Consider the following 26,842-nt stretch of genomic DNA (forward strand, 5'->3'; position numbering starts at 1 on the left):
ATATTTGTCAAGGGTCTACTCTGCATGCCTAGAAAATTACAGGACTTCGACCTCGGTTTTAAACGAGTAAAACGTTATGAAATCATCCTAATATAACGGGAGTGATATGTCTAGCGAATCTAGGGACAATTAAGCAATTTTTTAATGCATGGTTGATGATTCAAGAGCGGAAAAAACCAGCACGAACAGTTCGATTTTCTTCTCCACGATAGATAATATGATATAATGTGCCGCCACTAATTCATTCAAACATACATTACGCGCAAAAGTAAAGTAAAAAGCAGACCGGTGACATTTAAGATGAAAGTTAATGCCAGCATTAATATCAACGCCCACATGACGAAGCCAATTCAACAAATCTCTCTTTATCTAGAGATACATACATATATTTTCGCTCAACCCATTAAACCTGTTATCTCACTTCCTCTTCCCCGTTTCAAAACATCCAATCCTCTTTTGCGAACTTAAAAATCTCATCACCTCCTATCGCAATTTCATTCAATCCCTGTGTCAACTAATCTGAGGGTATAGCCTGAAACGCAGTTTAAAAAAAGTAAATAATCTATGAAAGCGGTTTTCAACAGCCTATGACAATTTTACACGCTCATCTCCGAGGAGTATGAGTGGTTATAAATACTTTAAAAGCCAGACTTCGAATTCGATGATATACTAGGCCTGACTAGGGTAGAGTAAACACAATACTCCTCGCCAATGGGCAAACTATTTTTCAGTCAAAAAACCGGGTTCGCAGTTTTAAATTCATTTATAAATAACCTTTCATATTTTACTTTTGTAGGGATAGTTACTTGAACATTATCATCAGCTTATATTAAATTAACTTCCGCATCATTTTTTAACAATTTATCTTCTCGACAATCATATGGAGAACCCTCATCTTATTTCTCATCCGATTATCAAGCAATAAATTTACTAATACATGAACTAATTCGAAGGTTTTCTGGTAAATACATTGTTACTAAATGCGTAATTGACGGCTTCGTTGTGAGGCTAAGACATGCGTTTACTTAGAGGAAAACACGAAAAACGAGAGAAACTCCTCGTTCTCAACAACAACATTGACTTACCACTATGTAAAATATCATCACTCGCCTCCTCCAAAAGGACACTACACATAAAACTTCTCCAAACACAACAGGGAGACATATAACAACATACAAACACGGGGAAAAGTTTAACATTTATCTCCTGCTGCTTCTTTTTATTTTTCCAGGTACTGGGAGAAATTTCCTGGTATTGGTATACATCAATGTTTACATTCGCTCTCTCTCAGTAGGTTTTTCACGACCCCCTTCTAGTATGAGCAATTTCCTGCAATGGGATTTTCTTCAACATGGATGAAAATCAATAAATTTTGGTTATTCATATTTATTTACACTTCGACACGTTTTTAGATTTTACTCTTCAATTCCGATAGTTAAATCATACTTGTGTGTTTATTTTGTAAAAGCTGTCCCTCTATTTAATTTTATGAGCACCCAGACAATGCATTCCTCTGCTACAATTTCATGTATGACGAGGGTTAAGATGGAAGAAGGGACTTTCTCGTCTCTATCTCGCCCAATAAAGACGCATAGTTGTAATTACTGGAAGACCGAAATGCCTGTTAATAAGAAGCTGTAAAATAAAATGAAAACGGATCCGTACCCCTTTTTAAAGCTCATACCAGCACGACTCAATTCTTTCAAAATATACTTCTTCTTACAGCTTTTCCAAATTACAACCAATGCCCCAGCTACACCTAGCGTACAGAGGAGTAATGGTCCACCATTACAACAGTGGTTTCATATGTCTATCGAAATAAGATTTTATAAAGTTCGCAGACATCAAACAAATTACATTATGTTGTTCGAGCAATAACATTTCAGCATCACTGCAGAATATAACGGGGATAGATACCACACCCTTTAGCCCCAAGTGCGAGCAAGAAATACAATGAATTCACCATCAAAAATAAGATGTGGCCAGAACAATGGTTTTAATAGGTTGTCAGTAAAATAAAGTAGGAAAATTTAACTAAAACTCACATGCAGGCAAAATATTTTCCTCTGGTCCCACGATTCAATGGGAGGCATTCCCTCCCTCCAGGATTTGATATTCCGGCCAAGCAGGAGGTATGAGTCCTTTTTTATATTGTAAGGAATTCTCAGAGCCACTATCTGATAAATGCGCTCGATTGCGAAAAGAGAACTACCAAATATAGAATTTTCTATTTTCCAAAAATAAACTCAAGGATACGTCGCGGCCACAAAAATCCACCACCCATAGGAAAGACACGAACGCGACAACCAGGGTCACTAAAATAGAAAAACCGTTTATTTCGGAGGAGAAAAATCAATCCCTGTCTTCGGCGAGGGAACGATATATATCCCGACCTGCAATGGAAATCGATAAAGAGGTTAAAAATATAAAATGCGAGAGGACAAAACCTGACCAGAAGTAGACGGACAAGGAATTATACAATTTGGGGATATTTAAGGCTAATATTTAAGGCTTAACCTCGACTGACTTGGACGTTAATATGACGGGTGGAAAAAAAGATGAAAAGTTAGGTTCGTGACCCAGAGAGTTTAATAGGGCGGAGAAAAGGAGGTCGCAAGTTGAAAGCGAGGCGTGAATGCTATTAGTATAACATCCCACAAACACACTTTTTAAGCTCTCACACACCCGACAGCATATTTGGGGGTCGATTGGCTTATTGCATGCACTGACGAAAAACAACTGAAGCTGTTCTTGTCTTGATGTTTAGTAAAGGAATGCAGGGCGTTCAATAATAACCACAGAGTAAATATATACAGAAGAGGTTATCGGTTTCTGCGCATGTGACCAAGATTAAAGTGACAAAATCCTATATTACGTGGTAGGTGTGATTGGCTAACTATAACGATATCATTTGTTTTCATGCCGTTTTCTAGGATTATAAATGAATTGGATAAATTCATGGTTTCGATTTGGGCCTCAACTTTCGGTCACCTTTGCCACTCTAATGGAAATTCACCCTGATATGATAACCAAAAATTGAACGCATTAAATTCTACGGAAGTCTAAACCTATGAAAAAGGAATTAATGAAAACTCCTTCCAGTTCTAAAACATAATTAATGTATTAAGACGACATTTTAAAAGAATAAATCCGTGTTAAATTCCATATTCCGGCAATCTGTGTAAAATAAATGCCATGCCGCTAACACGTTTGTTTGATTTTTACTTAATAAGTTAATCGATTTCAATTACAACCTTCTACCACACGTGTGTTATTCTCAAGATGCATTCTCGGTGATGTCGTGGTCGCTCTCAATCTCACATCCTTTTCGTCATAGTTAATGAATATATTCTTTGAAAGAAGTTTTATCTCTTTATTCCACAATATTTGCAGATAAAAAGGGCAGAAATCACATTAATCCTCAACCTTGAATATAAATATTCCGGTATATTAAATTAACAATGACGTTGGTCTCGCATTGAACAGAATTATAAGCAGCAGCAAGTGGAATAACTTGAGGATTTAGGTGGATTAGTTGGACGGCGGGTAAGATGTGCCGCCGACACATCGCAACGTTTCCTTATTGACCTTGTTTGCTAATGTGATTTTAAAATGGGCATTCATTAAACAAAAATATTACCACGACACTATCGTATCGTAGAGAAAACATCACTACAGCCCACCCGATCTTTTTTGTCGCTTAAACCATTTCAAACTTGCACCTTAAATTTTCAAGGCGTATGTAATCGACCAATTTCAACATTTGTCTATAATTCCAAATTGAAACTTTCAGCTAGGTATATTCTCAGATAAATAATTTTTATGTTCGAGACAAAAGTAAGTGTTCACAAGGATTTGTGTATCTCCTGAACATTTCAAGATGACAGTGCAAGTTTGACAAACGTAATTCGGGACGAAATAATACAAAATACGACCGTTTTAGCGGGGAGACGCGTCCTCTTAATAAAACCTTTGCTCTTCTCTTCCGTTTAAATGATTGGATAGCCTTTACACATTCACCTTTAGCAACGCATGCGAATAAACATCTTTTGAGAAATAAATAAAAAAGTTTAACACAGGATAATTTTAACAACAAAAACCACATATTATTTAAAAATGAAACTAAACAAAGTAAATAAGCTCACCCACTGGCATGCATAAATCAAATGAGGTTACACTCATATGCATTACTCCCATCCTGGCCTTTGCGCCCACAACCTCAATTTATCTCCGATTCAATTTCCCCTCGGCCAGCAGCCACCCTTGCGTGATTCCAAGCCATCTCATTCCCATTGACTTCTCTCCCCTCTCTCTCTCTTTTGTGCTGCTAAGTCCATTGGGCCCAGGCCCACCCTTCAGCCCGCTATCCCACTTGCAGCCACGAACCTCCCTCCGCTACCTAATCCACTCTTTACTCGACATCCTCTTTTCACTTCCTCTCTCTTCTTGCATCAATCTCATTTTCGGCCTTGTATAGTATATCAATCCATTTGCCTCTTTCGCTGACTCCATTCTACCTCTCTTGAACCTCAAGCAACGCACCACAAATATGCATATAATGTACAGAACTCACTGCAACGCGACGGTTAAATCGTTTCAGCTGTCACAACAATAATTTTACCAAGTAAGGAATTAAGGAAGTATCAGCAAAGGAGCTATTTCAATGTTATATTATACCGGCGTATTAAGTGCAGAAAGGTTTATCGGGTTTTCCACCGGGTAATATGCTCCATGTCTCCCCCGCTATTGCGAACTTCTTGGAACTTAACCTAAATCCTTAGGAAGATTCCTTAAGGATGATGAGCAAGTCGCTCTCCGAAACGTCGGGAGACAAGGAGTAAATTATACGGTGGAAAACCAGAGAATTATTCCAAGTATACATCAAATGTATGGTCAGAACAGAAATCATACCTGCTTGTCTATCAACAAATTCGCGCAGGTGGCACAATAATAATAATGATTGGGATAAATAAATATTTAGAGTCCGATCGAGGCACTGATATGTTCGAAGTCTGTTTTAGACTGCGATCTATTCCTGGAAGGCGTCGTATGTTTTCCGGGGAAAGAGCACGACTAAAATTCGTTATCTGCGAAAATGAGATTATCGATTTTGAGGGTAGAACCCCACGGCCGGTGATTCACATATTAGTAACTTTCATCCAGTCTCCCTGACCAGTCCTCCATGTTTACGCCAGTACTAAACAAGCAGTGTAAAGATTTATTGAACGTTGAATGAATAGAAAGAATACATTAGGTATTCCGCAAAAAAATTACAACGGTGTGCATAATTAATAAAAAGAAGCGGTGACTGAGTTCCATCACTTCATCTCAGAAGTCTGGATCCTATTCCGCGTCTCCAAGTCAACCTCTCAAAATTATTTTCGGTGACCTACCAAAATATATAAACGCGGAGAAGATTAAACATGAAATCGCATGCAGTTCCCATGAATACTAAAACATAATTAATAATTAAAACTAACTGCACATGAATATCCAAGGATATGGCCAATAGGGTAGTTTCCTTCATCAAAGAAAACAAAAGGCATTGATGGCAATTCGTTACCCACCATTAGTGTATTCATAATACACAAATTATTTGGTTTTTGAAATACCGGTTTAGACGAATGGCAAGGGTCAAATTTTATCCTCATTTGAAAAAGGCCAGATTGGCGCCCATGCGATTCCACTCCACGTGACGTCACAGGGACCTAGTTTCTACACGAGAGGATAGGAGTTATGCATCGTCAGAGGCTACCAATGCATGCATGAGTCACAGAGCTCAGGGAAACATGTCTTAATAATCACCTATTAAAACTGGCTAAGGTCGGAAAGTTTTCTTCGCTTGATAAGGTATTAATAAACCTTTTTTAAGCCATGCGCTACCAGACAGGAAGGTACTCAGCTACCCGTTAGCATCCTGCATCCTATCAGCGCTCAGAGCCTCGATCAAGGTCACCTACCAGGCGGGAGGGGGAACCAGAAATGCGTTGTACGGACTTTTTCCCTTCATTCCTACTTACGCGTCGCGTTTTCGCGCGCTTGAAATTTTTCACTTTTCATTTGATCGCGAAAAATAGATATCGTCATTTAAAAATCTAAAAGCGTGAAATACGTACTCCAGGAGTAATAATCTTTCGATTTAGGCAATAAAAAAATAATAGGAAACCACCCTATTGTTACAATGGCTTGAATAAATAAACCAAATGCTCATAGCTCTTTCCGATCACAACATCGGCCGAATTAAATTTGGAAATGTTTTTTTCTGGCATTCCTTAACAACTTGATAGCATTCAAAGCAAACCCAAAATTACTTAAAGTGAACCAAGAGAATATACATAAGGAGAAAATTAAACATGAGATCGCACACAGTTCCCATGAAAACTGAAACATAATTAATTATGAAAACTATCAGCACAAGAATATTCCAGGATATGAGCTAATGCTACTACAGCTTGAAATAAATAAACCACACTCTCATAGGCTATTCCGATCACAATTTCGACCGAATTCAACATTTAAAGGTTTTTCTTTCTCTGGAAGAACTTAATAACTTGATTGCAGTTTGCCGCGAACAGGCATGGGTAAACATGTCCTACTGAATTGTTTAGTAGGTCTGACCTGGCCAGTAATAACATTAACAGCCGCGATATACTACCCGTGCAAAATTGGCATCATCATTAGTTTTTTAACAGGAGGCTGGAATGACAGGTTTAACGAGAAATTAACCGTCTCAATTACAAACCTGAATTTATCTTTTTGAGCTCAAAGAAGATTGATGGACAAGAAGACCATATAGAACTTTATATTCTACTAGCTGACCCGGCGAACTTCGTACCGCCTAACAATCAATGAACTTACAGTTTGCTCACACCATTTATAAATCAAGAGCGGCTGTATCGTTTTTAATCATGTTTAATTTATTATAATAAAATAAGGATACAAATTCAATAAAACTACGTAAATGAGTACCAAAATTGCTTGTCAGAAAGACATTTTCTTCATTGAATCTACATAGGGTGGATCGGAGCACGTTTACGCGGATTTTTTTCAACAAATTTTCTTACGTTTTAGCTTAAGAAATTTTGGGCATTGTGGTTTAATAAAGCAGTTCATGAAATAAAAATTATACGCATTCAGCTGTTGGCTATTTGCGTTATTAGCTGTAAAAAAATGTTTTTAGGTCCAAGTCTGTTGCATACACTTGGCCCATTCAGGGGGCAGGTTGACACAACCCCAGACCGACGCTTGACTGATGCTCAAAATCGTGCAAGAAAAGCCCCTATGAAGCAGCATTCGCATAAAATGACTTAAGGCGCGCCAGTTTTAGTATCTCTGTTTGGAAAAAATGCACTGCGTAAACGTACTGCATGCGTAAACGCACCACGGTGAGCCCTACACATTCGGGTTTAATGTCTTGCGTCAAGCACCTTCTGAGAAACAACAGTTTTTGTTTTGTTGTCAGGCGCAAGATGAAGCGGATGAAGCTAAATAAATATAGCGAAGCAAAGCAGTGACGCAGCGAGGGGAGGTTTTGGGGGATAAACCCCCCCCAAAAGCTTAGAGAATATTCTTATGAAAGATTTTGTTATTAATATTAGGGGGACGGATGGCTAACAAACAAAACATATTTAACTATTCACACAGCCGCAAAACCCACTATTTTGAACTATTTATCTATTTTGTAAAATGTCTGAGGGAAGTGCCCCCACACTTCCCGCTTACCTTAGCGAGTTTTCTATACCCTACAGACCCGTGGTATTAGCTGCGCCCAAAACCCCCTATCCTAGCTACGCACTTGAAGCGAATAAAGAAATACAGAGGATGGTTTATCGACTCGTGAACATAGCACGTTAAATTGACCATGAGAAAATCATGGGTTTTCATTAGCACATGAGCACAAAAAACACAAAAACTGAAAGACTGACCATGCGATTTTTTAATCGTTATCACGAATGCAACACGAATTGGAAATTGAATACGTTTAAACTCAAAAGGGCATATGAGTTGAGATCATGGAATCTACGGAATAAGGACTTCCTCACTTTTGAATCTTCCTTTGAGTAAAGTTCCGTGAATCACATTCATTACCAATTATTTTAATCACCAAACACGTTCCGTTGGATAGTTATGGTTGGTTTAGGCTTCGAAATATCATGAACACAGAAACTACATTTTTCTGTAAATCGTGCCTTGGTAAGCCAGGTACGTCCAAGGACTTAAAATATTCAGATAGATAGTTGGTCATTTCGTTGGTGATTTTAAAAGATTCGAATTCATGCAGAGTACGAACTATTTGAATTTACCTCGTTTTAGTCATCCACATCTTCGCTAAATCAACCATCTTTAATTCTTTTGGTGATCAATCATATTCTGGAACTCTTTGTTGATGAGCTCACCTTTCGCTGTAACTAATTTGCAATCATTCCCAGGAAATGAGTTAAAACTACTCGATTCCTCGACAGGAACACGGACATTACCGTTTGTCAACAATTGCTTGGAGATTTGTTTACAAACACGGTAGTGAAGTGTCAAATCGAGCTGGGCCACGGCTGGGCTTACAATTAGCTCGAATTAAATTTTTTAAATGTAATTTCAATTTAATTAATATTTTGAATATATTTAGTAATTAAAATGTTATATTGTTACGAAATTCAGTTATTAAAGTGGTAAAAACAAAACAAATTATTTAATTTGTAGTTTTGACCGACTTATCAATTGTTGTGTTACTATAACTCCTAAAAGCATGTCCATAGGAAAGAAATTAATTTTTTTTGTGAAATTATCCTTTTTTTAATAGCCTATATGTTAACCCCGCCTGAGACGAATCCAAAGAACCAAATCTCATTGAAATCGGTGCAGCCGTTCTCGAGTTATAAGTGTTCTAACTAACACGATTTTCGACTTTCTTTTATATATATAGATTTTGTAAACATATTTACTATATAATATCTTTTCATTAAAAAGATTGTTTAGTTAGGGGAACAATAAATATGCATTTAACTTTTACCATATTATTCACATTAATTTATGATTTTTGGATCCAGAATTTCTGAACAGAAGTTTGCGTTACCTTATAAATGCCAGCGTAATCTTCCTTCAGAGTTCATATTTACGGGAAAGGTTGCGACCTCGATGTTGGATTAAGATAATAATTAGGTGCAGTAGCATAATTAATAAGTCTGCACGACCATTAAATTCTGACATGATTTGAGAAATTCTAACAGGATTCACTCCTCAATTTAATGTTAGTTATTGATACGACAGGACCACAACTACAATATAGGTCACCATAGGTAGCCATATGGGTCACGCCGCTAAGGCTTCAATCCAAAAGATAATGAACATGCATGGAAGGAATAAGTTCGCTCTAGCCAACTAACATTATATTACACTGCCTGAACATACGTGCGATCAGCTTTCACCGTCTACGAGGTAGACGGTGCCTCGTAGTTAGGTGCGTAACTTTGTATGTATATTCTGCCCAAGCATCCGAGCAGGTTGAGAAATTTCAATTTAATATCCTAACTTTCACAAATTATGCTTCTGAAAATTAAATACTCGGCAATATGTTTGAAGATTACATCCGCTTCTCAATGGGAGAGGCCATGGCCATTGACATGCCATCGCAACAACCAAATGACTACACGAATTGTTTTCATCCTGAGCGTTATGCTTCCAACAACTCGCGCGTGAAATGCATGATTCAACATTATACGGGGTTCAGTGATAACATGAAGTAGGGTACGGTACTGACGTAATCGCAAGTTTCATAGATAAAGTCTATTAATGCAAGATAGCTTCTATCGAGATACAGGCAAGAGTGTTTCTTTAATTCGTTGAAATATTGCCAGCACAATTCGAAAAATAAAGTAGGATGATTCCAAAACATAAGAATACGCTGTTTAAACCATTATTCAGCAATTTAAATTATAACAATGCATTTCAATGAAATAACCACCGGAAAACTTCTCGAAAAGTTCATGCAAGCGTAACCAGACGAAATGTCACTTATAATACTTTAAGCTGAAATTATTGGTATGAAATGGTACTCGGAGGAGTCGACTGGCAGCTCAGGTAATTTGCATTGAGGAAATGGTATGGAAGTAAGTGAGAGAAACCCGGCGTCGGCATTAAGGAAAGGCGCCAAGAGGACCACGGCTTAACTTCGCATCCCACGGACGTAGTTTTGCGCTTGAAATGTCCTCCGTACAACATTAAGTAGGGATCGGGTTTTCTCTGAAAATTCACTGCCATCGCCGCGATTTGAACCCGGGTACACTGTGTGGGAAGCCAACACTCTATCCACCACACGAACCCGATCCCCTGGTTGAAATGTTTAACTACATCAAAAATACGTCGAAAGTGGTATTAAAATATCACATGACAGCATCGTATAAAAAACAGTTTCAAATATTCATTTGATAGGATCAGAACCTGAACCCAACCACCGTTTAAATATTCCATAGCATGCGAAAGGAGGGGAATTTTAATGGAAAGGGGAAAAATCGATACATGAAGCCGAATGTAGGCAAAAAAAATTCGTACGTCGAATTCTGCCTTTTCTTAAATACAAATCAATCAAAATGAAACCGTTCTAACTTAAATCACGGCTTTATAGAGCAGGCAGATGCTTTGATGCGCCTGTGGGGATGGGATTGGTGTGGTTCTTGAATAATGGCTTCCCACCCAGAGGGCGCGGATTCAGATCCGGGCGCGGCGGTGGCGGATATTTTCCAGAGACTGCCTGATCCCCGCTTAAGTGCTTCGTTAACGTCTCTTAAAGTACATCAATCCATCTGTCGAAAGAGAACGGTGATATTCTTGGCACATTGAGTTAAAAGTGGGCAAAAGTTGACGCCGGGTTTTTCTCCACCCTCTCTACTCTACCCAACAAAATGGCTCCAATAACCTTGGCCGTCGATAGCCTCCTGCACATATGTACCATCCTTTAATAAGCCAGAACTAGAGAGTTGGAACGGCATTTAAATCGTGCAACCTAACAAGATAGCTTCGAGAAAATGTTCTAGTAAAACTATGTAACATGAAAGATACTGTTTCCCACGCAATTCGGTGAAAATCTTTGATATTTAACATAATGGGAGTATTTGTCGATTTCCTCACTTCTTCATTTCTACCAAACCAGGTTTTGGCACAGAATGCCCTTTTCAAAGTCTTTCTTACCTTGAAAATGGCTTCATTAGGGTGTTGCTTATTTTTTATTTTTTCTCGGATTTTTGATTTCTACCTCTTAAAATATGCTATGGGGTGCAGAATGGATATCCTAAAAATTTCAGCTCAATTCTTTAACATTTAGAGGTCGCTCAAAGAGCATAAATGCAATAACATTAAATTTTCACAATTTTTTTAAGTAACACCATTTTCAGGAGTAACGCACGATTTTATGGTTCTTTAAGGCCAAAATTCGCTCCATTTTTACGTCCGCTCAACAGTTTTCCAGGAATACAATACTTTACCGCGAGCTACAGCTGCGCGTCACACCCCTGACGGCGAGCTGGTCACTCGCGGCTCGCATTCACGGTCAACTGATCACGGCATTACGCCCCCCTCGCGCCTTCTCTAAAGAGAGTCGGTGGAAGAAAGGAGGAGCTACCTAAAAACCTGTATGGTTTTGCATTGTTATAAATTCTGGAGACATTTTCGTTGAGATGAATTCGCAGAATAGATGGAACCATTAAGAATGATGTTTAGAGACAACTGTGTATGTTTTCTTACCCAAGTTTGCGTGTTTCACATTTTCTTTAACCTCATCGCAGTCGGATTTTGAATGGCGTAGAGTAAATTTTCGAAGTAGAAACGCTATTGATAAATAAAATGCTGTTTATCGCGCGCAAGTCTAGTGAAGTATTCCTCATCGGCGTCCCTATAACAGCTATCGCTGCTTGTTTCGTGAAAAATAAGCTGACTTTGATTCGCGAAGTGCTGCAGTTGTTCTATCACCACCACTTAACCCTGAAACAAGGATTGTATGCAAATACGAGACAAACGATGATGTCCGTGGTCCCATTCCGGAGTATTATGTCGAGAATTCAAATAATTCAAGAAATACGGGAAATATATTAAATAGAAGTACAGTGTGCAGTGAGCTGTTATAATTCAAGATTTATTTTTGACGGCGATCTACGAAACAGCTAAAGAATGACATGGAATTGAATGAAAAATTGGATCAGTTCTTTGATATTGCCGCGGTAAATGCTCTGGAAGTTATTCAAAACGATATGGATAAAGTGCTCTTGAAAATACAGAGGCGACCGGGACACCTACTTCAAAAGAATAGAGAGAGAGTTTTCAAAATATTTTTCTTTCTGAAAAACTTCCATACATTTATTAGTTTTGAGTTTCTGCTTGCACCAACAAAACTAATCACCCAAATCATAGACACATATATTATGCGCATAATATGAAATGCATTGTAAACCGGCTGGTTGGGGTGAACTTGGATTACCGGGACAACTATAAAGCGCCTTTGGCTCGCCAAATAATGAGATCCTTAACGAAGCACTTAATAGAGAGAGAGAGAGGCGGCAGAGAAGTCGGCGCGACGAGTAGAGAGGAAGAGAAGATATGACGAGTGTCGTAGCAAGTCTGAATTAAAGAGTACACAGAAAACCAAGTAGGCCTTGTAAAACTAAATCGCTATCGATTCCCTTTTCATGTTATTACATTGTTGCTAATGATACGTAATTCTTTTAAGAAATGATAATATTTTAATCTTAAGTAGTGAGGATGTTTCTGAAACAAATTCTATTGATGTTAAGCCAACGGAGTGGTCAAGTAAAAGATAGATTGGTAGGAAAATCCTCATTACACCCCAAATTGCACTGATCTTTGATGCCTTGTGCATTAGCACGAGATGAGTAGCAATGGTTCTTGCTGCTACTATGTTGTAGTAACAGGGGTTACTGTCTACTAAAGGAAATATTTACTATTCGTTGAATCAAGTAATTAAATATTATTTTGTATATTACGTCATTAGGTGGTTCTATAAATCTCTGGCTGATTGATGAAATAAAAAAAACATGAAAGATTCCATAACTCACTGGAATTGCTAGTGGCCGGGTCGGGCCACTGCTGAGATTGTTCACGACTGCGTTGAATAATGTAGATTAGCGAACATAAAAAAGCATTTTAAATTGATTCAACAAGCGAAATAGAGGTAACCAACTGTTTTCTTATCTAAGGTTCTCAGTCTTATCATTTTTTGGGGGATTTTAAACCTAAGAATTTCCTTTTTTTTTCATATATTAGGTTCGAAGAACAGTGATGTAGTTAATTTAAAGGATAAACTACAGCAAACAATCGGTATGAAAAAAGCCAACATAGTATACGACTCCTCCTTTCTTCCGCCGACTTTCGCTAGGGAAGGCGCGAGGGGCATAAGGCGGTCGCTGTCCGTGAATGCGGCTCGCGAGCGACCAGCTCGCCGTCTGGGGTGTGACGCGCAGCTGTAGCTCGCGGTAAAGTATTGTATTCCTGGAAAACTGTTGAGCGGACGTTAAAATGGAGCAAATTAAGGCCCTAAAGGGCCATAAAATCGTGCGGTACCCCTGAAAATGATGTTACTTAAAAAAATTGTGAAAATGTAATGTTATTGCATTTATGCTCTTTGAGCGACCTCTAAATGTTAAAGAATTGAGCTGAAATTTTTAGGATATCCATTCTGCACCCCATAGCATATTTTAAGAGGTAGAAATCAAAAATCCGAGAAAAAATAAAAAATAAGCAACACCCTAGGCTTCATGTTCCGAAACCTGGGTCGGCAGAAATAAATAAGTGCGGAAGTAGAGAAGTTCTTTCATTATGTTAACTATGTAAGATACTTGAGTAAGAGCAAAGAGCATGAAAATGGACAAAGAACATGGCAACTAGCAATTCAAAACAGAAATTACAAGAAAATACGGCAGACAGGACTTTGGTGACCGGTTACAAAGTCACCCCCACGTGCAATCGCAGTCCTAGATTGAAAATTCAATCGACACTTTCATTAATTCCTCAAGAGATCGATATTCGACCCACCAGCCATGAAGGCTTCGGAAAAGAATAAATGAAATAAAACTCGACTGCTTCGCATCCGATCACTCGCACGCTCCATTTGCGAAAATCGGGTTCTAATTTGAGTCCGGCAGCCAATCCAAAAAATGAAGGTTCTCACGTCCGGGCCGAGAGTGATTTGGAAGCGGATCTGAGAGGCTTGATCCATAAATGACATCGCACCGTTCCGAGCAGACCGGAAAATGGACACTGCAAGGGGCCCAGGGTTTGGCCAGGTGACGTGGATAGCAAGGGAATGGGGTGGCGTTGGGGAGAACCAGGGGTAAAATTGACATTACTTTCCGCGGGAGGTCGGAAGTTTAAAAAAAAAACTTTTGGCTCCCCTCTTCTCATTTCAATATATTTATTAATGATCTTCCGTTCCAACTTCTTCACTCCAAAACTCATTCACTTCCATATGCTGATTATTGCAAGATTTACAAGGAAATTAAAAATACTTCTGCCTCTGATAATCTTCAACTTTCCCTTTATCAAACTCTCCTGCGGTGCGATAATTGGAAACTAAACCTAAATCATAGAAAATGCAGCATCATGAGTATTTCATAAAAAAACAAAACCCACCAAGCTCAACAACACCAATAATTCTTCTCCTTTAAGTAGCACTACGACTATGAAAGACGTCAGCGTTATAACCGACCCGAAACTAAATTATTCCGACCACATTCAGACCGTAAAAGAGAAAGTAATGTCCTTATCAGACCTTCTTTACCGAATCACGGAAATTAAAGATCCCACTGCACTCCATTCCAACTTCTAAACAATTATCTTTCCCATAGTTCCCCATATTACTCCCCATGATGGTCCATAATATAAGGGTCAGTCCCGACTACAGTAAAATCCCTACATTTCATCGCTCTCATATACAAATGATGTCCCCTGATGCTGTGCTGTCTCCTATCTCCTTATGTAACCTACACAACCTTGCACCTAAAATGGATTTGAAATTACTTCATAACACCCTCAACTCGACTAATGCCTGTTCTGAACTCCTTTATCTGTTGAAGTTTAGTATATTAACTCTATCCACCCGCTCGTTCTCCCTACTTCATCTGCCTATTCCGAGGATATCCTCAACCAAGCGCTTACCATAATATCGCCTCTCCTCCTTCATAAACTCACTCCCTCCCACCATCAATCATTCATACTTATCACGCAACAATTTCGCCGTGCAAGCTACGTCTTATCTGTCAGCTGATCGAATTTCTTCCCCTCTTTTCTGGTTTATTCTTTGTTATATTTCATATTTTCATTGCATTTTTTCTCATTTCATTCCTTTGTTTAAAGTTTCACTTTAAATTGACATCACTGCTGTATGTGAAAAATTATTTACATAAATTCATTGATTAATTAAATCTCTTGTAAACTTACCTTCCAAGTTTATCGAAGATAGCGCATCATAGTACGACTCCAACTCTTCATTATGGACACAATGCAAGGGCTGACATCGATTCTCCAAGTAACCCTGAAATTAGTAAAAAGGAAAAGCTAAATCAAATGAGAATCATAGTTCAAAAGCTAATTCTAAATCAATTTCATCACCCTATAAAAATGAAAGACAATTAACAATCATAGACACTGGTTAAAGAAATATCTTGGAAAAACATCACTAGGGAAAACAAAAATATACCTTTTCCTTTAATATGAAAAATACATTATTAGGTTACAGTCAATTAGGTCATTTTAAAATGGGAAAATAACTGATTTCAATCATAACCAGTCATACGAACAAAATTTAAATATATGGTAAGGTGCTCACATGTTCACCATTCACCACTTTACTAAGATGTACAAATATATATAACGGGAGGATATTAAGACTTTTAACATCAATTAAGAAAAAGGAAACACTAATACTTGAGCTTTAAATGTTAAAGTAAACATTAGAACAATCGATAAGGTGTGTACTGCAGAATACAGTGGACGGAAGAATTGACAACTCTTCGAGTCAAAATCGTTGCAGAAAGTAAATAAGAATAGGATTCCAAAGAAAACGGCAGTTATAAATCAACATATTTTATTAAAAAAATTCTGATTTAAGCTAGCGATTCCACGTATATAATTTCAAATGATGAAAGATCAACAATTTAAGGTTCAAGATCCGCCATTACACGAAATGAACTTCTTTTTCTTCTCCTGGTAAAATAATTAAAATTTATTCTATTTAACATACAATGAACGGTAATGTCGACCATTTCACATAATTTCTCTCAACACTGATTTACCTTGAAAACAAACGAGCAACAAACGAGGGTTACAGCAAGGGGGAAGACTTTTACACACCTACTTAAGAGAAATACAATTTTACAAAAACTGCCAACAAAAAAAGAAAAATAGAAAAAAATGTAAAATTTCTCTCATAATATTAACCTTTTACAGTCGAAAACGACGATTTTCAGACAAGTTCATACTAATGCTGTTAAATCATTTTCGCCCACCGTAGCCATACGGCTACATCCTACCATTCTTATTGTTAGCACATGAGGTTCTTGAAGTAGATTCGAAATCCTTTCCTCCTATCAAATTGTCACAAATATTTTGTTGAAGCTTGGAATACCTTAATCCATTTGATTTTTTAAGCCGGTCGAAATAAGTCCGCGCGCGAAAAGAGACGGGTGTGAAACGGAAATTCAATGCATATCGGATTTTTGGTAATTTATTTATTTAGCCATTTATTATGGTCACCTACTTCCTGTAAATTACAAGGAAAGTAACATGAAAGTATACAGGAAATGGAATTGTATAGATTTAAATAATTATTTAAACTTTCCTTCATCCAAAGGTATGCTTGCCCTGAAGATAATTCCCTAAATAAGCGATTTTATCCTTTCCATATAGGTCACTGATAGATATTGAGCAACTTTAGACTCTGATCTCTTTACCACCCAGGGTAGCGATATGGTTACAGGCTATTCTGAATAAACGAGTATATATACAAGCAAATAACTTCACCGGATTACAAAAGACGGCCATAGGAGCAACGTACCTAAATATCTTCATAGTTTGCAATTAGAAAGTTTTCTGGGCAGAAATGTGTTAAGTGCGTATCGTAAATAAGTAAGTAAGTTAAGAATAAGCGCACTTTGAGCCGCAGAGAGACTTTTTGAGGGGTACTTTTCTGCTGTTTAAAAAAGACTGATTTACTTTCTCTTTTCGGTATCGAAGTCCTCGCACGAGGGAATGACCGCGAAATCAAATATTCACGCATGAAAAGATCTACGCGCTTGGCGAATAGTGAACGTATCGTTTCATCGGTTCAGAAAGATTATTGTCACCCGATTGCTCGGAGAAGGTTGAATGAGCCGACAGGCATATTCACACGTTTATGAACAACACATGTAAACACATGATAAAAATTTCGCATTTGAGTGGGAAAAATATGAAAAAAACGTGAGAAAAATACATGATAAAAGAATAAAAGTTTTCCTTTAGAAATTCACAAATAAACAAATGAGCAAGGCACACGTTTGGATGCAGTCAATATATTCCACTCTTTCCAATCTACCTACCATTCTCAATCGAAACCTCAAACACTATATGAAAGCTTGACCATTTCAGCATAAATACGTGCTACTCACGACAGTGCTACTTAGGGCCCCCGCGCACTGGCAACTTTTGCAAAGCAACTATTTAGTTGCTTTGTGGATGTTCAAATGAAACACACGAAATTGACTGTGGAACCGCGCACGGGCAACTTTTTAGTTGCCGCAACTGCCGTGTGTTCCATAGGGACTTCCTCAGAGCAACTAAATAGTTGCTTTGTAAAAGTTGCCAGTGCGCGGGGGCCCTTAGGGTACAGTGGGAGGTTATTTAGAGACAATTACTTCCATGTATTTTAAATCTCCTGGTACATTAATGACGGCTGGTAAACAAGTATCATTCACATAAACTCGTTGGATTTATTTCATTTCTTACCAGAAAGTAATCATTCAAAGTACTATAAAGAGAAAATATGTCACAGAGGATCCCACAAGGTGATAAAGTAGGTAATCCCACATTCTTGACGCCAGGAGGTGACTTATCATTGGAAACACGTAACAATGCACCAACGTACACTCATTGTATAAATGTATAAGGAGGTTCTACACAGTCAATGTTACTTTTATAAAACTTTAAAATCTTCCCTTGTATTGGCACTCCATCGATTGACGATAAATGCTTGGGTTTTCTAAGCTGTTTTTTTCTGAAAAATTGAAATGACCATCCGTATTTTTAATTAAGCTCTCAAAGCAATCCTTACTGCCATTACGTTAAAAGTACTTACGCAAGAGGCGCAAAAAAATAAAAATCATGAAAAATATTTCACAAAGTTGAACTGTCTTAAGTAATGCTTTTTGAGTAATATGCTAGATAAATGAGCATTTTGAGAAAGACAAAATACGCAGGAAAAATAAAATAGTACAACGGTTGGCTCAAACAAATATAGAATTTTAGAAACAGAAAATATATTAATTTCAAATTTGAGAATTTAACTTTCCATATTACAATAGAGTACTATTTATCAACGGGCAATAAAACCCATTTCAAAATTAAAATATCAAAAATTACCAATACAATAAAGCAATAAAGAATTACAAAATTTAAAACTAGCACATGAGGGTATACTATCATACATAAATGAGAAAACAAAAGACAAGATGTACTTTACTACATGATAGTACGCAACGATAACTCAATAAAAAGGGCAATTTGAAGAACTACTCCAGCACTTAAAAGAAGTTCACATTGGGATTTTCCATTATTCAGGAAAAAAATATTTGCAAACTAATTCTTCATATTTATCATCGACGGGCATGTTTTATACAAGTAAATTATGTAGCAACACTTGCAATAGGTATATGATTTAAAGTAGGTTCACATTTCACATTCATAATTATCATCGACGGACGTGATTTATACAAGAAAATTTTGCAGCAATACTTGCGATAGGTGTATGATTTAAATTGTTCAGTGAGAGTGGAACCTCCGGAGTAGGATCAAATCAAGTGCGCACAACAACCACGGGTGCGGGCATCGACTGTCAGTACTTTTACCGCGCGCGGGAAATCGATTGCCCTAGTCGAACTCAACGACCTCGGCTCGCACGCCCTCGGGTTACGCACCGCCGCAGTCTGCCAAAATGAACGCCCATTTCTCACATTCCGCCCACGTATGAGCGGGAAAGCCGCTAAGGACGGTCGGATCTCTAGCCCCTGCGCCACACTTTTATTAATACCCGCCCCCCCTGGCGACCAAAACCTGCAGGAGTGGTTCATTCTGCCGCGTTGCGTCGAATGGAGCAACAGTTCCACCAATTCCCACGCCCAATATCACGGCAGGGATAGATATGAAGGCAGGAGGAAGGAAAATCGTAGGAAAAAGAAAGCTACACCGGTAGCCACCGTGGAACGAAATTCTACGAGGACAATATTGCACCACATAAGGTAAAGCAGCCAGGGCTCATAGCATGAAGTAGTTCCACAAAAGCAATGTTATTTGTACTAAAACTTTTAAATTTTCTCTTTTATGGGCACTCCATCGATTGAAGATAAAGAAAGGGGCTTTCCAATCTGTATTTTCTGGAAATTGTAAACGATATCAGTATTTTTAAATAAGATTTCACCGCAATCATTACAGCCAATATGTTAAAAGAACTGACGCAAGAGGCCTCATAAAATGACAAGGAAGGGCTCAAGTACTCCCTTGTACCTTTTCTTTCGTCCTGTTTAAAGGCCCGTTTATTTAGTCAATTAGCTCGTGCAAGTTCATGTTTAAATGTATGAACGCGAGAATGAATACCAAAATGCATCGTGTAACCACCAAAATTGTGCGAATACAAGAACAGAAATTAGACCTGTTCTAATTTGATATAGGTATGTCTTTGTACACGTTCCGTTCCGGCCCACCAAAATCGTGCATGCAATCAGACATTTACTCATGCGTACTACTGTATCGTGTAAACACGCCTTAGAGAAATGTTCTAGGGTTAATTACCGGTTGTTATTAATGGCATTTTACCACTTACAGTAGGTTCGCATTGGGAAATTCTGTAGGTTAGTCAGGTATGTCCTCCAACCCACGCTAAAATTACATTTAGACTCCCTTTAATTCACAAGAAGGCATATCCTCTTTCATTTTTTCCATAAACCACTTTCTCTCATGCTAAAATATCTTTCCCTTAATCACCGCTCCCAACTTCGCTTAATATTCTCTCCTTCAGTTTCTATATTATCTTCTGAAGCAGTTTCCTCTTATCTCCCACAATACCTGGCAATTCCTCATTCCTTTTCCTCTCCGTCCACTTTACCTTCTCTGTTCTACTCAATACCTACTTACCGAATACTTCCAGTCTTCCGTCTCATGTTTCCAGTCCACTAACACTTCCTGTCCTAACGAAATTCTAATATTGACATCGTTATTACTGAGTCACTTTTTATATTATTTTCTGCCCAAGTACTATTAATTAAAGTATTCTACCGATTACGGTAGACTTCTATGGAGTACTGAAGAAACATTCTGCGAGCCTCGCCTTCCTCCTCCCCTTCCATTAATTCTATCTAAAAATCCTATTGTCTTCCTTCCTCTCCCTCGTTTACGAAACATTCTACCCTCTTACAACTTTCCACAAATACTGAGAACTCAAAAATGATTATATATTGACGTAAGCCACTAAAAATATCCAGTTAACTATTTTCCTTTATTTAATTAATGCAGATAATTAAAAGAAGAGCTGCCAGCAATTTTTGTAGGTCGTAAGCCCTCAGGTTTACGGTGGTAACTTTGCTTAACAGGTGCCATTTGAATGCAATTTTTTCAAATGAACAGATGGGGGACTTCATTATTTTTTACTTCGCATGGAACTTCAAATATGTTTTAGTTTTGAATTGGCACGATAGAAGAGGGATCAAACGAAAAAGAATAAACTGGTTATACCAGTATAATCAATGCAGTTTAAGTACGCATTCAAAAGGAGGATACTTTAAATTATATAAAATTCAATCAAAAATGGCCAGTCTAATTGAATGTAACGTATAATAAGTAAAACATATTTTTTCCTAGAAAAATCAGCATAACTTACCAACTCCTAGTATCTAAAACACATGATTAAACATTAAATTCGTTGAAGTCGAGTCAAAGACCAATTCTCATGACCAAGTCAAATCATGATCCTGGAGATAAAAAAATTAAACTAATATTCTTTTGTAGACTCCATTACAATAAGATTATCATGTAGTAATTATCTGCCCATACGAACTCGGATAAATTATTTTATCGACCTATTTATTCATTCTTGTAACTACGTCCACAAGTTTAATTTAAATGATCGTGGTGAGACAATTTTAAGCACTTTCCGTTGATAAATATGGAGTCGCTACTCCTTAGTGAATGAGCTATGGGTTAAACATGTAAAAATGGATGAGATTGCACAATCGTATCGCTGATACTTCCTCAAAGCTCTAGTCTAATTAAGCTCAAAAATAAAATGTTTCAGACAATCACAATCGTACTTTTTCGTCCAACCATAATTAATTTATTTCCTTAAAAATCCAGAGTATTAAATAAAATATCCAAGATGCTGGATACCAAAGAAAAACCATTTTCATAGAAACTGCAAAGGACATTTTAAAAAATGTTTGCGTTTCCATAGTCGCCATGTGACTTAAGAGATGCGACCCCATGTTCATGGTCAAAAAATTCTTAAAAATTGTCTCCCCTACCACCTCCTGCAGTATTGTAGATTACTCCTGAAACACCCTGTATATATTATTGGCATTACATGAGCTTCCGAAAATTGACGATTACCGCCCCAAGCACATAGGATGCTGCCTCTGCCGCCTCACATTCAGGCCCGCCCTCCCCCTTTAGCGAGCAACGCATGGGATCGGTCCCAGTTGCCGCGAGTCGATTCGCTTGAGAGAGCGGCGAACGGTCGCCGAGCATTGATCTCGTCAAATTTTAACACCCGCGGATGAGGATTCGCCAAGTGCGGCGAAAAAAAAGAATGACGGTAACAGCGGTTCGCTGCTTCAATGAATCGACCGCATGAGCAGCTAACACGACGCGCTACAATGCATTGAAGCGGTTACGACTATTATAGTGTAAAAGTTATTTGCAAATGATGCATGGCAGTTCCCTGGGTGACTAACAACGTGTGTTTAATTAACTGACGCGAAGCGGGAATCTACTCAATGTTGTTCTTTGCAATATTTTCGAATCGCGATTCATATTATGGTAAAGAATGCTTTAATATCAACCGAAGAAAAATATTTTCAACATTCCTGAAAGGATATTCATCGTAAATTGAAATCAGACAATTAGACATTGAACTGGATTCAAATTTATATTTTCTTCTTTGTACTATAATTAACTATTTCCCGGTTTGTGTTTTCTTCATTAATTTTAACATTTTTTCCCTTTTGTATTAAGTACGGACAAAATCTCATCGGCCAGAAAGGCTCACAATATTAAATTAATTGAATTAAAAAGTCGCTGGTCTCCGAGAGTAGATACAAGTAAATACGCACGCATAAGGCCGTAAAATAATAGGTTCAGACGCACTAATTTAGAATGATGTGAGTATAGCTAATTTTTCCAACCAGTAAATTCTCCTGGTTTTCTCGGGATCTTTTACAAGCATATTTCACATATTTGTCAATACACTCGTATTTATGAAAACTAATCCTCGATATAGCTCACCAACTGAAATGAGGTGACCGGTTTTTCCATGAGTTGCCGACTATGACACTAACGACAACTCAAAGGAAGCCAATGGCGTTACTAAGGGAGCGATGGGGAAACGAATCGAAAGTTGTGACAATAACGTGTACAACATCATTTCCAATGATTGCAAGCACTCCATGAAATCATTACTATAAACGATTTGATCACAGGGACCTACATTTATCACTGAATCGTAAAAATTTATTTTTTATGTTCCAAATACGAAAACGTTTAATAAAAGTACAAATAGCCTTATTGAGGACAGTAAGGAGGTCACAAGAGTCGTGAGTGTTACAAAACCTAGCGACGCCACTGAAGGAGAGGACAAAAATTTAAATACATACAATAAATACATACAACATATTATATAAGTATATAGAAAACTACTAATACATATCCCAGAACAGGGATTATTCCAAACTAAGCCAATGCATAATTTCCATCGCCGAATACGTATCACGAGATTAAATGCCCAGGCCGACTATTTCCTTCATCATTACAGTAATACGAAGAAAAACATTGATTAAATGGATCCACAGAATGAACAATTTGGAAGTTCTTAGACGACATGGAAGATAGAAAAGTAATGCAAAACGTTTAAGAAGAAGACGAAACAACTTGATCGGCCATAAATCAATGTATCACTAAGCAGGATGGCCTGATGAAGTTAGTCGTCGCTGGGCAAGAAAAGCAACGGAAGGGCCCGAATAAGTTACGCTGGACAAGTTATAAGGGTTTAAAATAGGCAAAATGGGTAAATATAAAAAGGATAATGCGATTCAGACATCCAAGACACATCACCGGGATGCCTATATGAGGGCCAAAACACGGCATCAAGCACTTCGACCTGAAGATACAAGCTAGAATTCAGGAGAAACTGTTGTCTCTACCACAACGACGACACGATGAAACCCACAAAAATACAGCCTTCATATCAAAATGTTAACTGGCGAGAGAGGAGAACTACTCCAAACCAAACTAATCTTCAGATTATTGACTCGTAAAACATTTATTTACAATCTTCAAGGTGAAAGTAACATCTACATTATTTCAAGAATTTTTTTTATGAATTCCACCATATCTCTCCTGAAGCAATACTTCAGTTTATTTGCTAATTATATTTTTCGACCTCCCACCCCTCGATCCGTCATGATGGTGAGGAGTGGTGACGTAATGGGGAGGGAGAGACCGAGGGCACATATTGACCCACCCGATGCAGGGAGGGAGAGGGGAGGTCAAGGGGTGGGAAACGCCCCCTTACAAAACCCCCGCGAATACAGAAATGAACTCTCACCGGAAAAGGCATCAAATATACCGGGCGGATGCAAACGATACCTGCATATTCCTTTTTTCCTCTCTTTCTCTGTCTCTCATCCCCACCAGCACCGTTTTAATTTCATTTCCGAGCTCGGGAAAATACAAGAGATGGTGTGTGTGAGTTTTCCCTTGCACACGGAAGAATTTCAAGATTCCAAGTCGGCCGGTGAGGATTACGAGAACAGTAAAAATTTTACAAATAGTGCCGACCTGGGAGAGAGGGCCTACGCCAAAGGCAAATACGACGAACGTATTCGAGGGGAAAAAGGAGCACGTAGCCATATTCCACAGAATTGTCATACTCCCTGAATTGCTTGGAAGGGAGCACCAAAATAAAATTCAGCATAAGACCTTGTGAGGGCTGAAAAATATTTCAGAAGAAAGAATCGCTAAAAGAAGTACACTAAAAAAATTTAATGCAGCAAAAGCCGTGGTGCGCGGTAAACGAATCTTGGCGCAAAATATTGCAATGACTTATTTGAACAGAAATTCAAAGTAAACGACGACTAAGAAATTGCCTTGTTTTCTCAAATCAAATCTCGTGCGAGAAGGTATTTAACATGTAAACAAGAGAATGACGCACGGAGCAAAGTCATCTGGATATGGCAGCACAGAACTCACCAGAGACCGAAGAGGCGACCAACTTGAACGTTTGGATGAAAGCTAAGAAAATTTTAGTACGTACACGAAACAGGCAGAAACCCAAACACGCGGGCACCATAAAAAATGATTAACAGTCGCGTTCATTCCCGGAAATCACAGCAACGCGCAAGCTCGCGATAGCATTTGGGCAAAAAAAAATAAAGCTGTCCCAGGGCAAATCTCGAGGTTTTTCCATCACGAAATTGTAATTCCTAAGCAAAGGTTTGCTAACATTCTACTAAGGTTGCCGCCTATAAGACAAGCAAAAAATTTTGGGCCATGAAGTCCCAAAAATTGGAGAGAAACATTTTTATCCGCCGATTTAAAAGTGATGACACGCAAGAATAGAAAAAATATAGTATACTTGCACACCCTTTTCCGACTCGCTCTGCATTTCTTGAACGGTTAAAAAAATAAATACACTAATTAAAACCTCAGACAAGCAGATTCGGGGCCGAAAATTATCTAAATCATGATAAAGTCATTAGTTCGCCATTCACCAATCGTGTTTTGAAATTTTCAATGGAAAAAAGACAAAGCACGGCTTGTTCAAATCGTAAGCCATCAACTATAAATTAACAAGCTATTCTTATACGGTATATGTATATATTGTATTCATTACCGGCCTCGGTGGCGGCGGGGTAACGTTCTCGCCAGCCAAACAAAAGGTCGCGGGTTCGAGTCCCGCCTGGGTAGGTTTCCCCGGTCCAGGGCATGGTCGTTTGTATACGTTTACTTGTTACATTTGTTGAACACTCCGGTGTAAAATGGCCAATAAGAGCTGTATCTGGTGGTTTGAGAATAAAATAAAATAAAAATAATAATACGCCCAGATTTTCCTGTATTTTAAATTAAAAAATATAACATCTACTATTTTAATAAGGATACAATTTCAAATTTGAGACACAAGCAATCGTTGACTTCTGCCTATTTCACGTGCCCTGAAAATTTCCAGATGGAGCACTTCGGATAAAGCATTAATACCTTCTTTCATTTATTATAACCGTTGTACATAACAATTGCTCGGTGAGTTTTGCTTAAGTCTGCCCAAAGACTAATATAGTCAGGGAACATATTAAAGGGCAGCAAAAAAACATTTTTAATACGGTAACTCACTCAACTTCACCACTGAAATATGTATTTCTGGTGGCAAGCAATTAATTTTAAAGAATGTGCTCGGCCATGGTGTTTTAACTGCTCACTCTACGTTTCAACCGGAGTTTTTTTTTGTCTTTGCGAGGGTAGGAATTTCCCTGAATAGGCTTAACTAAACATCAGGCAAATAGAAATAAAATGCAAATACTTTAGAGGGATAGATTCCTTCTCTCCAACAATCGAATGCTTACTATTTTTCTAATGGTAAGTAACTTCCCGTGTCTTTTTATCAATTCAGTATCTCCTCGGAAGAGGTCACGCAGCTCTGGCATTCCCGAATAGTCACCATAGACAGTAATTTCATAGAACCCATCTACTATCATACTACATCTACTATCTACTATCTATCATCTACTATCAAGGATCCTTCACCTGAGGACGCTGGCAGGAGAGCTGGCGAAACTGTTGTGGTGCTTCGACAACGGACGCGGATGCAGCCCGAAAGAATGCTGAACTCAAGTAATCACCGCGGAAACCTGCGTACGAACATTCGAATACATATGTACCACATAAGCACACAACACATGCCCAAAGTCATAAGGAAGGGGAGGAATCATCCACGCCGCATCCACCGAAATTAATTTAATAGGACCTTAATTTCTTAATCGGATGCGAATTTCCAGAGAATAAACGAGAGCCTCGAGCATATAGCAATAAGAAGAGAGCTTTGAGCGAGTATCAATAATACGTTTGCGCAATCTCACACATTTTCAGATTAATTGCTTCAGACAATTACAATCACATATTTTCGTCCACCCTTGATTAATTAATTTCTTTAAAAATTCGAGAGTATTAAATAAAATGTTAAAAAGGCCAGATACCCAAGAAAAACCGCTTACACGGCAACTGAAAAGTGCATCCAAAAAATGTTCGCGTTGTCAAAGCTCAGTTACTAAGGAATAGCGACCCCAATTTTTATGGACAAAAAATGATTAAAATTGTATTCTAGACGTAATTCAGA

At 38.1% G+C, this 26,842-nt stretch overlaps 1 protein-coding gene across 8 annotated transcripts in view; it reads right to left on the reverse strand.

The window, feature by feature from the left end:
• LOC124159116 (protein retinal degeneration B) overlaps nucleotides 1-26,842 on the reverse strand; it is a 274,532-nt gene that overhangs the window by 158,824 nt on the left and 88,866 nt on the right. For all 8 annotated transcript variants that reach the window (XM_046534682.1, XM_046534680.1, XM_046534679.1 and 5 more), the window contains one exon: nucleotides 15,439-15,532. The gene's annotated coding sequence lies outside the window, so the exon portion shown is untranslated. The remainder of the gene's footprint in view (nucleotides 1-15,438; nucleotides 15,533-26,842) is intronic.

The sequence above is a fragment of the Ischnura elegans genome, chromosome 5 (assembly GCF_921293095.1).
Source record: "Ischnura elegans chromosome 5, ioIscEleg1.1, whole genome shotgun sequence".
NCBI classification, from domain to species: Eukaryota; Metazoa; Arthropoda; class Insecta; order Odonata; family Coenagrionidae; genus Ischnura; species Ischnura elegans.